Below are 12,425 nucleotides of genomic sequence, written 5' to 3'. Positions count from 1 at the left end.
TTTGGCTCTAGAGCGTCAATTTTTTAACTGCTTGTTTAATTTGCTAGCTGTCACAGACACAAAGTAGAAATGCTGGAGTTCAAGGTGGCTGGCGATGACACAAGGCTACTAAGAAGGGCAGAGCAAGACTGTGAGGGGACTATGACGCATCTTATCCTGCAGACAAGTGGAAGGTTTTGTGTCAGATCACTGCTGCGATTAGCTCTACGTTCAAGAAAGACAGCCAAGGTGATCTCAATACAGGAAGGCTTCTCCAAACAGAGAACAAAAAACAGACTACTGCCTCTAAACGCTGAAGGAGCCAGCTGGAGGGTGCACGTCCTGATGCCACCCACACAAATTAAAGTGGCAAGATCACAAACCTTTACGTATAAATGTGCGTAGATGAAACAAAATGCGGACCAATGACTAATTTCTGCCTACTTGAATTAAGCTTTTTTTTTTTTTTTTTTTTTTTTGTTTTTTTTTGTATACAGGTCAAACAAGCCACTAACCTCCCCATCAGGAACTCAAATGAGTCCATGATAGCATGGCCTTGGCAAGACAACTCATTTTTTTCTGCCGCTTTTTGTACTTCCTGCTTTAGTTTATGTCAAAAGCTAAGTGGCCTTATCAGTTTAAAGTGCAAAATAAAAACATGAGTCAGCAAACAGAGATTTCCTTCCCTCTTCTCCAAATACAAACATTTCACGCGGACACTGACACACACACACACACAGACACACGGCATACATCTAATAAAGAACTCACCAGAAGCCTTAAAAATACTATCTTTTGTTCCAACAACTTTACTTTTACAAGCTTATTCAAAGGAAAGATTCTGAACTAGAAAGATAAAAAGGTCTTACATAAATATTTTCATCAAAGCATTATCTATTTTAGGGGGAAAAGAGTAATAATATCCAATAACTGGAAAACAGTTCAGTAAGTGGTACAATCCACTCATGTAGCCCTTAAAAAATTATGTCCATAAGAGGTATGTAACAACTTAGAAAAATACCTTAAGCACAACATAAAATGGCATATACAGCATAAACAGTTATGTAAATATACCAAAATATTAACAGTGGCTGAGTTTGGAAGGTGATAATTTCTCTCTCCTACTTTTCTAAACTTTTCAAACATTTATTTTATTTATTTATTTATTTATTTATTTATTTATTTATTTATTTATTTATTTATGATAGTCACACAGAGAGAGAGAGAGAGAGAGAAAGAGAGAGAGAGGCAGAGACACAGGCAGAGGGAGAAGCAGGCTCCATGCACCGGGAGCCCGACGTGGGATTCGATCCCGGGTCTCCAGGATCACGCCCTGGGCCAAAGGCAGGCGCCAAACCACTGCACCACCCAGGGATCCCACTTTTCAAACATTTAAAGAAAAACTTTAACTTTTGAATTTTAAAATAGCTTCTAGATGCAAATATTGCAAATTGCAAAAACCAAAAATCAACTTCATGAGGTCAAGCCACATACAACCTCTATTTCTAACATCAGGTTGGATGTATAATATGATCTGACGTAGAAATAAAAATACAGTTTAAAACAGGCTCTATATAGGGAGTGTTTCCCTATGGAGTCCTTCCTATGGGAAGGGTTTCTATTAGCACTGCCAGAGGTCAAACAAGAAAAATACTCTTATAATACTCCTTCTGACTTGGCTATTTAATTTTGCAATCTACGTGTCATTCCTTAATGTTAAAAGAAAAAAAGCAAAAAATTTTAAAATACCTTAAACTGCTATGTAACTTGCTTTATATTTAAAGGAAACCTAATTAGCCAATTGTACAACAATGGACATTTCTTCATCCTGGCCTCATCTAGTAAAGAAACCAATAATTATCCAACTGTGTGAATAAAAACAAAATACACTATCTGGTGTTCAATATCGTTCAGATCTCAGATTCCCATACAAGTTTTAAAAGAATTATTCTAATTTGTATCTGAAAATACATTTTTTAAAAAAGGGCAGAGAGAGGATAGCTGCCAAGTGGTACAAACCAAGTACCTTTATAAACGGATGAGAGAGACAGGAGACAGGTCAGGACCAAATTAAATGCCCTCTGTAGCTTCAGACTAGTATGGTTTATAATTCTTGGCCTGGAATTCAATGCAGTAGACAAAATAAAGGACTCCACTAAATACTGAGGGAATAATTAAACAATTCAATAAAATAAGGATAAAACGTAGGCTCTAAAACGTTACTGGAAAAAAAAAATCAAAGACTCCTAGTACCTTAAAAAAAGTAACTGACAGAAGATAAATGGTCTATTGTCAATGAAGCAAGCAACTCACGTTTTCTCTTCCCATTTCTTGTTCTTTGGCTCATTACTCTGTCTTAACTCTAATGGTAAAACAGCATGGCACAAAGATCAAAAGAATCGAGGAACTAAAAGCACAAGGTATTGATTAACTTCACTTTGGAACTGTTTAACAGTTGGATAAGTTATTTCAGAAAAAAAGACTTTACAAAAATTAGTCTATCTATAAAAATGTTTGAACCATTTTTTAGGAAGCAAGCATTTCCAATGAGGAAATAAACTGCATATTTCCTGACTTAAACCACTAGTTTTTTTCTTAAACAGATAATCTTGTGAATAAGTGGGAAAAGACTTGAACTCCCAAAGACAGAGCTACACTGGTGATTCAGAGAAATCCTAAGCCAACTGTATGATTTCTGTAGTGTGATAGTTTTTTATCTAAAATGTTTCAACATATACCAAACTAAAATGCCATGGAGATGTAAAATACCTCAGAGATGTGTTGTATAAATAATTGGTGGCAATGTTAGTACTATGGAAAGGTATGTGTCATCTATCCTAACTTTCAATTTTAAATAGGATTCAAGGCTTGATAAGAACTCTTGCTTCCTCTGAGATGCTCGTCTAAATTAAAACATCAAAAAGGGCCAAAAAGTGAACATACTAGGGGATCTGTAACTTTTCATTACTTCATTTTTTTAGCCTACTTGTTTTCATTTGCATACCCAAGTCAACTGTATACTTTTACCAAAGGGAGAATTGCCAAAACAGATCATGATTCTCAAGAAGAATAAAACAAAGATAACCTAAAAATTCATGACACTCACAGAAACGACAGAATCACAGATGAGTAGACACTACATATTAGGGTTAAAAATGCTTAAAAAGATGAAGGCTGCAAAGAAAAACATTCCAGAGATTCAATGCCAGTAAATATTTTAAAACATAAAGAGCAATCCATCATAAAGCCAAGAATTACAATGAGCTTTGTTGGTTAAGAGTAAGATGGAAAATTCACAAAATGGCAGGAGAAGGTGGGGGGGGGGGGGGGATTATAACCATATTCATTAGACCTAAGTAAAATTAGGCTATGGAGTCAAAAGTCCTGAAGAGTAGGTATCTTCTCAAACTTTTGCTAGAACTAAATTACATATTACTTAAAAGAGGAACAGGAGACAATCCACATACTATCTTAGGAGTGCTGAAGTAGAAGCAGCACATACACTCACATTTTGATGTGGAAAAACCATCCAATGAACAATACCTGTGAAAAACAGTAATGAACACAGGTGGAGACAGTACTCTGGAACAAGTAAAATACAACCATAAGCAGTATCAACTCTAAACAGTCCTTAACAGGACACCTGGGTGACTCAGTTGGTTAAGCTACTGCCTTCGGCTCAGCCCATGATCTTGAGGTCCTGGGATCAAAGCCTTTTGAGCCAAGCCGAGCTCCCTGCTCAGTAAGAAATCTGCTTCTCTCCCTCTGCTGCTCCCTGCTGCTCATGCTCCTGCGCTCTCTCAAATAAATAAAATCATTTAAAAAAATAAATAGTTCCAAACAAAAGCACACGAGACTATTTATTATACAGCTCCTTAAAGAAAATAATACATCTTTATCCACTCTTAGGAAAAAATAAAGTTTAAATCTGCTATACAAGTATAATGCCATTACAACGAATATCAAAACAGAGACAGATTTTCTCTAGCTATTTTGGTCTCAAATACCTCAAAGTTAAAATACTCTGAATAAGGGGGGAGAATTGTAGAAGAAAATGATGAAAAAACAATAAGGATGAATAAAATCTCTCCAACTTTTACAGACCTGAAAGCACTTTTTAAACTACCTACTTTGCTGCTGGGAAGCTTAGCTAAAAGGAACTCTACCTCGACTGAGTCCTCAGAAAAAGAAAATGTATTTAAACAAATTCCTATGCAAGAAAGTGCTATGAAGATCCACTGGAGATCACAGAAGAATTCTACTGGTCTTAGATCAAAGCAGCAGCAGACTCCTGCCATTACAAACACTCAGAAGTCAAATTTCACCTTACTGAGGTCTCTTATTATTATGCCTTGTTATTGTTCTTTCCAAATACTTCCCAACTTTCTAAACGTGTAACTAATGACATAGAATAATTTGCTGTTTTTTCAGAGATTAATTTTCCAGATCGGGGGCAATAGGGGGAGGGAGTGAAGTTGGGAGGGAAGATAAACTCTTGAAAGCTTGTTTTTAGTAGCAAGGCAATGATGCAGGTACTACTACCTTAACACGTGGGCTAACAGCCAGTTTCCCAGGCTCTCGGATGTGGCTTAGGAGACATGCTAGCAAGAGCTGCGATGTGCTCTCTCAACAGCATTAACTGAGTGGAAACTGTGGAATCAAAGGAAAGGAGTAATACGTAGACTTTGAATAGCAGCTCACCACTTACCGCGTTTAAGTTCATTGCAAGCTGTGCCATTTCGGCCAGACCATGTCAAAAGTAGCGTCCCTTTGATGAAAATGAAGCAAGGAACTTATGGATGTCACAATGACACAAGACTCTAAAGAGTACAGGACTCTAGTTTACATATTTAGGTGTGCCAGGTATACTCTTCAGTACCTCTCCACTGTGTCAGGAAATTCCTGAAGACAAGAATGCTCTCTGGTTCTGTTCTGCATACACAATTTCTTCCATCCTGACAAACCTAGGCTGCTTATAGAACTGCTCAACTTTTCTTTTCTTAGTCACAGAGACTCCCTGGAGGATAGCAAGTGTCGGCTCTGTTTCATTTCATTAGATGATTACTTGTTGAATAGATTGAAGGCACTCAGAAGTTTTCTCACTGTCCTCAACTTCAATAAACAAATTTGGCTTATTTGTACATCTCCTTGCAACTTTCCATAAAAGTCGTATGGCATTCTTTAATCCCATTGAATCGCTGCTCTCAAATTCATGCTTGCAATGGAAGACTGTCATTCAGCTCAGGGTAGCCTTCAAGATATGCAGGCCCTAATTACCTCACTCTGATAAATTTCATCTGTATTCACCTCAACTCAAACACTGGACAATCATTTGACCTCCAAGTGCTCACTCCTTAAACAGAGAAGATTGATGACCAGAGACATCAAGAAAAACTCTACCAGAGTTATCTCTTAGAAAAAAGAAAAATACTCTGAGTCACTGTTAAAGTAGAACAGCAATTTCACAGATTGCAAAGAATGCTAAATGTGGTAAATTCCCACAAGTGGTCAGTTATGATTCATCACTAACAAATGAAAAAAATTATTTTTTTTAAGATTTTATTTATTCATTCATGAGATGCAGAGAGAGAGAGAGGCAGAGACACAGGCAGAGGGAGAAGCAGGCTTCCTGAGGGGAGCCCAATGTGGGTGGGGCTCAATCCCAAAACCCGGGATCACACCCTGAGCCAAAGGCAGACCCTCAACCGCTGAGCCATCCATGTATCCCGAACAAAATTATTCTAATTGTATTATTACCTTATGTAAGCTCTATATTAGTTGTTTTTACAAACATTGACTCCTATAGCAATCCTTCATGGTATATATCATTACCTCAATTTTACTAATAAACCTGAGAATTAGAGGTCAAGTAACTTTCTTAAGACTAAGTGGTAGATCTACATTTAAAACAGATAACTACACAGAACAGGTGCTACAGTCCATTAATCAAATTTTTAAAAAAGTAATGCAAATGCCAAATTCACAGATGAAAATGGAGTAGGCTAGAGGAGGAAAAAAACTGCTCTACTAAAAAAAAAAGTCCTGCTGTATTTCATTTTTTGGAACATATTTCTCCTTCCCCACTGATCTCACAGGTGCTGTTTATGACAACAAACACATCTGTAGGGGTGAGCTGACATACACAAGGCAGGACAGCTTGAACCCTCTCCCTATATTTAGATCCTTCTGCTCAGGTTTTAATTGAATAATTTAATCAGGACCCTCTAGAAGGGAAACACATCCATATTCATCACAGGCATCAAAGGAAACATCTTTACAAGTTATATCCTTTTACAAACCAACATATGGTCTCACGCCATTCTCCCAATTGTTGAACTCCTCCTCTGGGAAGAACATGGAATTTTATTCCTTTTTATCACTTGAAAAAATCACTTCCCTCCTAATTCAGTAAAACTGGGTGGAGGCCACTTCCTCCACAGGTGAGAGAAATAAAACTTGTTGATCTGTCATTGTCAGGAATTTTAAAGTTAACTATTTATTCCATGTACTTTCAAAATAGAAACAAAAGGCAGGATAAGTCCAAAATAAGAAATCAGGGCACATGTCCCACATTTTCAAATAAAACCCCTACAATTTTTCTGTCATCATAAGATGTTTCTAAATGAGAAAACAAGAGCCCTTCACTTGAGAGTGAAAAAGAGGTATGTTGGAATAGTTGCTTCCACTTAGAAGCTGTACTCTGAACAAAACACCTCTCTGAGCTCCAATTTGCTTTTCCACAAAATTTTAATTCCACCACCAATTCTGCTGGGTTGTTACGAGGCTTAAGTATGAACATATAAAACTGATTTGAAATTAACAACATGCCAGAGAATATAAAACATTTTATTAACACAACAGTTTCACAAATAAGGAACTTAATTTTAATACTTTGTACACACACAAAAAAACGAAGTTTCCATCCTAGTTTCGCCTGTTCTGTAAAGTTCTAACTTTATAAGAAAGAAAGAAAGAAAGAAAGAAAGAAAGAAAGAAAGAAAGAAAGAAAGAAAGAAGAAAGAAAGAAAGAAAGAAAGAAAGAAAGAAAGAAAGAAAGAAAGAAAGAAAGAAAGAAAGAAAGGGAAAGAGGAGGGAAGAGGCACTAGGGACATGGCACTTAACAAAAAAGACAAAAAGCATATTTTTAAGTCTGTGCCTTCATGAGACCTACATTGCAACATTGCAGTGGTCAGAGAAGGCCTCACTAAGAAGGTGACATTGGAATAGAGCCTAGGAAGGTGATGGATGGGCTACGCTGTGTGGGGTAAGTGAAGCAGCACACCGGGAGCGAGCAGTGGGAAGAGCAAGTGCAAAAACCACAAGACACGGTGCAGGGAGTGAGAACTGAGGTGGGACAAGTAACAAGCGGACACACAGGGAGCCAACCCCCAGGGACATCACAACCCTCACTCTAAACTGAGCTGGGGGCAGCCCAGGTGGCTCAGCAGTTTAGCGCCACCTTCAGCCCAGGGCATGATCCTGGAGACCTGGGATCAAGTCCCACGTTGGGCTCCCTGCATGGAGCCTGCTTCTCCCTCTGCCTGTGTCTCTGTCTCTCTCTCTCTGTTTCTCTCATGAATAAATAAATAAAATCTTTAGAAAAAATAAAATTAATTAATTAAAAAAATAAACTGAGTTGGGAACCACTGGGGAGATGTGAGCAGAGTCTGGCAGGATAATCACAGGTTGGCCCGCTAAAGAATGGAAGTAGGAAGTAGCTGGAGTGGTGATATAGTGGTAGGGGCAGGAGAAAGAACTAGGTAGACCAATTAGGAAGCTAGGGCAATGGTTTGAGAGGGTCAAAGGTTTGGATCAGTGTGCCAGAACAGTCAGATCTTGGATATATTCTGAAGGTATGGCCATGAACAAATATACTTTATTACTGAAGGAAATAAAGAAGATAATTAACCATAAAGTTGGAGAAATCAGTTTCATTTTTAGATATGCAAAATCCTATATTATGGAACTGTGAGGCTGAGTGTCTGAGGTGGGGTCACAAGTCACTGGAGAAGCAGTCTGAGAATTATCACAGAAACAGTAGAGGGGGATAACGATTGGAAGCTAAAATTTCTTAGGAATGAGGGTGAATGATGGGGACTGGGGTGATAAATCACTAACAAGGAAGGAAAGTGAGAGGTATAATCTGACATGATAGTCAAAGCTGGGTGTTTCTATGGAGGATGGTGGAAGAATGGTGTGGTGGTGGCAATGAACTGGACCCTCACTTCCAGGCAGCATGATATGAGGGCTATGAGAGAGAACGGCCACGCCTTGAGACAGCTGCAAGGGAAGTGACATCCTCAGATGAATATACACAAACATATTCATGTTCTAAATAACCCAGATGTTTAATAATGGAATGATTAAATAAATTATGGTACATCTGACAATGATGTAACTGTTAAAAAAGAAAAAACAGACTTTCATGTCTAACAGGGAAAGAAAATGATACTGTTAACTGTTCAGTTACAAAAAAACCTGCAGAACAATATATACAGTATGGTTCCATTTCAAAAACACAAACCGAAACAAAAAAATGCACAGATGCACAGGTATAATATAGGTGCATTTTTAAAGGCCTAGAAGGAAATGCAGGAAACAAGTAAGCAGTTCCCTCTAGGAGTAAGTTGGAAAGAGGTGTGCAGAACATTTTTACTTATAACCAATTACTGTTTTCAATTTTAAAACTCCAAAAATAAAAATAAAGAAAAATCAAGAAGGATAACATTTATTCTACATTGCTCTATAAGACAGTATTATGACCAAGAGGTGGCAAGATTTATCTTTTTATAAGGAAGAAAATAATTGAAAGTGTTTCTGCACAGAGTGAAAGTATCATTGCGCTGGGATTTTTAAGAGAAATGTATTCCTGTATACAGAGTTGGAATATATGACTTAATTCCAGGTGAATAGGATATGGATGGGAATGCACTTTTTTTATTAAGCAATTCAGCCACATGATCAAAAAGTTCAATTTTACAGAACACATGTTATAACAAAAAATTGTTTTTCTTCCTACTGTAGTCCCTTAGTCCCCTTTCCACTAACAATTCAAATATCCTTCAAACTTTTTAATGCATGAATTTCTTCCTAAAAAAAAGTTCACTAAAATATCTTCAAAAACAATTTGGTCCTGTCACTTTTCCAGTGAATAAATCTGTTACTTGAAAGATTGAAATAATTTCTAAAAATCAAAGTTTACACAACCATTGAAACAAACATTGACATTAGCCATATTTCACTCTCTTCTGCATGACAATCAGTAACAGCCTGTTTTCAATCTGCCAAAAACTAGACTGGACTTACATAGGTTTGCTTGGCAACCTCAGAGAAAAAGAACCTAACAAAACAATAGCAGCCCTCTTCCAGAATAGGACCAGCTCCCGCCAGTTAAGAGTTAAAACAAGCAAATGCAACATCTCCCACTGGGTTAGAGGAAAAATGCTTTGGATAAAGGCAAGCATAACCTACAGAATTAGAGGAGAACTGTACCATAAGTCCAGACCTTCTGTGCCAGACATACAGATGGCCAACAGGCACATGAAAACATGCTCGACATCACTATGCATCAGGGAAATGAAAATCAAACCACAAAGAGACACCTAACACCAGTTAGAATGGCTTTTATCAAAAAATTGTCAAAAAGACAAGAAATAACAAATGTTGGTGAGGATATGGAGAAAAAGGAACCCCTGTTGGTGGGAATGTAAATTGGTGTAGCCACTATGGAAAAGAGTATAGAGGTTCCTTAAAAAATTAAAAATAAAAATATCATGTGATCCAGCAATTCTACTAAGGAGTATCTACCTGAAGAAAATGAAAATACTAATTCAAAAAGATATATGCACCCCTATGTACACTGCAACCTGTGTCCAACTATGGATGAATGGATATGGAAGATGTGGTATACACATACACACACAGAAATAAGAAAAGAACGAAACCTTGCCATTTGTGACAACGTGGATAGAACTTGAGGGTATTATCCTAAGTGAATTAAGCCCGATGGAGAAAGACAAATACCACAAGATGTCACTTACGTGTTGAATCTAAGAAACAAAACAAAACCCAGACTCACAGACAAAGAGAATAGACTGGTAGTTGCCAAAAGGGATGAAGGTTGGGGGAAGAGGGCAAAATAAGTGGAAGGCATTAAAAGTACAAACTTCCACTTATAAAACAAATAAATCATGAGGATGTAATACACAGCATGACAGATACAGTCAATATTGTATTAACTTTGTAAGGCGACAGATGGTAACTAGACTTATTGTGGTGACCATTTCATAAGGTATACATACAAATGTCGAATCAGTATGTTGTATACCTGAAGCTAATAATAGTGTACATCAATTATACCACAATGGATTTTTAAAATTAACCATTATTTTTGGAGTATATTATGCTATTAAAGATTTCAATTCCTGGGACGCCTGGGTGGCTCAGTGGTTGGGCGTCTGCCTTCGGCCCAAGGTGTGATCCTGGACCCAGGATCAAGTCCCACATCGGGCACCCTGCATTGAGCCTGCTTCTCTATATCTCTGCGTGTCTCTCATGAATAAATAAATAAAAATAAAAAAATAAAGATTTTAATTCCTTATCACATTTTGTTTACACTAATATTATATACTAATATTGTTTATGCTATATACCCTGAGAACACAGCAAATTCTAGCGAAATGCCTATTCAAGATTCAAATATTGCTGTGGAAAAATCTCTAAGTGGATGATGCAGCTAACCAGAATGGTTTTATTATATTATAAAAATGTATAAAGGCAAACATATCTTATCATGTAAATCTCTCATCTTGAAATTCCTACTATAGGCAATAAACAGCCTTAATAGAACATCAGAAACACACCAATTTGAATACTCCTCAAACTCTCATCACCATCACTACCAACTTCAAAGGGAAGGAGTTATGATGCACATGGTTCAGTGGGTGACATCATATGAGTGCATCCATGGTCTCCATTAATTTTCAACACAGCTCTAGAATTCAAAAAGAATCAAAAATCATCCTCCTATCACTACCACCACCACCACCACTCACAATGAAGCACCAAGCACATTCTGACACTTTATACCTATTAGCTCTCCTAATCCTTAAAAGAATCCTATTAGGACTGCTTTAGGGGTACGTGGGTGGCTTAGTTGGTTTAGCATCTGCCTTCAGCTCAGGTCATGATGGTGGGGTCTCAGGCTGGAGCCCCTCATTGGGCTCCCTGCTTAGTGGGGAGTCTGCTTCTCCCTCTCCATCCCTTCTCATGCTTGCTGTCTTCCTCTCTCTAGTGCTCTCTCTCTCTCTCTCTCTCAAATAAATTTTAAAAAAACAAAAGGATTATTTTAGAGATGATGAAACAGAGGTTAAGGAGCTTGCCAAGGCAACCACTCTACCACGCTGCTGCTCCTCCTAAATAACCTCCTCCTGTGTCTCATGCATAAAACAGGACTAGTAAGCAAGGATTTACTTAAAGTTTTGTTTTAGTCCCCCCAATTCCTTCCTTTCCCAACTTATTTTTGCTTTTGTTGTTCTTTCCTTCTTGATAACTTCCCACTTTCCTAGAACACGGGAAACCAAGAGTTTTATCAGGGCAGCAATGACAAAATTAAGTTCATTTTAATATAGAGCCTAAAATAGGGGATCAGAGGTCATAAGCTGTTAACTCAACAAGACATAAGGAAATGCACCATGGCTTTACATCAACAGACCATGTGTTTGCTCAATTCGTAATATTCTTTTCTTATAAGTGCGGGACATTAAAATTAAGCTCCTTTTAAGAAATACATTTACTTTACATTCCAAATAATTATTCTTAGGTTTCTTCACTGAAAACATAAAACGAATCAAAATGAAACTACTGGCTCATTGTTTTTTTTTAAGGTAATACTTTTCTACTCATGCAAATGTAGGGATGGAGAAAATGTAACCATAGGAAAAATATTAAAATATTTATTTTAATGGCTAACACACAGCTGACAGTCACAATGCTATCTATACCTAGTGGTAAAAAATAATACTCTGAACTCTGGAGAATTTGGGTGAGGGAATAAGGAGCAGAGAGGAAGACAAAGCAAACCGTGTACTGGTATGGCAGAAACATTGGCTGGTGGCACTACCACTTCAGTTCTAATCCGCCTTCTAATCCCTCTTTTCAGGCTCTTGCGAGATTTCTCAATCTTAGCATCATGGGATGTCAAGCAGCATGCATCCCTGCCTTCTACCTACTAGATGCTGGTACAATCACTCTCACCCTGCCTTCCCAACTTGTGACAACCCAAAATTTCTCCAGACATTGGCAGATGAACCATGGCTCTACTCCTCTACACTTTTTCTCTCCTTTTCTCCTTGTAATCTAAGTGCCTCAGGCTTCAGTACCTTTATATAGCTCCACTTCTAGACACTAAGACATAAGGAATTCACTGCTGATCTCTTCAAGAATGG

At 37.6% G+C, this 12,425-nt stretch overlaps 1 protein-coding gene across 8 annotated transcripts in view; it reads right to left on the bottom strand.

Moving 5' to 3' along the window:
• SMAD1 (SMAD family member 1) overlaps positions 1–12,425 on the bottom strand; it is a 78,257-nt gene that overhangs the window by 51,205 nt on the left and 14,627 nt on the right. Inside the window, exon 1 of one of the 8 annotated variants that reach the window (XM_072773461.1) lies at positions 4,688–4,705. The exons of the other annotated variants lie outside the window; for them this stretch is intronic. The gene's annotated coding sequence lies outside the window, so the exon portion shown is untranslated. Of the gene's footprint in view, positions 1–4,687; positions 4,706–12,425 lie in introns of those variants that run through there. 8 annotated transcript variants of the gene reach the window in all.

This window comes from Canis lupus, chromosome 13 (genome assembly GCF_048164855.1).
Source record: "Canis lupus baileyi chromosome 13, mCanLup2.hap1, whole genome shotgun sequence".
NCBI classification, from domain to species: Eukaryota; Metazoa; Chordata; class Mammalia; order Carnivora; family Canidae; genus Canis; species Canis lupus.
The sequence above is the reverse complement of the archived record's forward strand: the minus strand, read 5'-3'. Positions and strand labels throughout refer to the sequence as shown.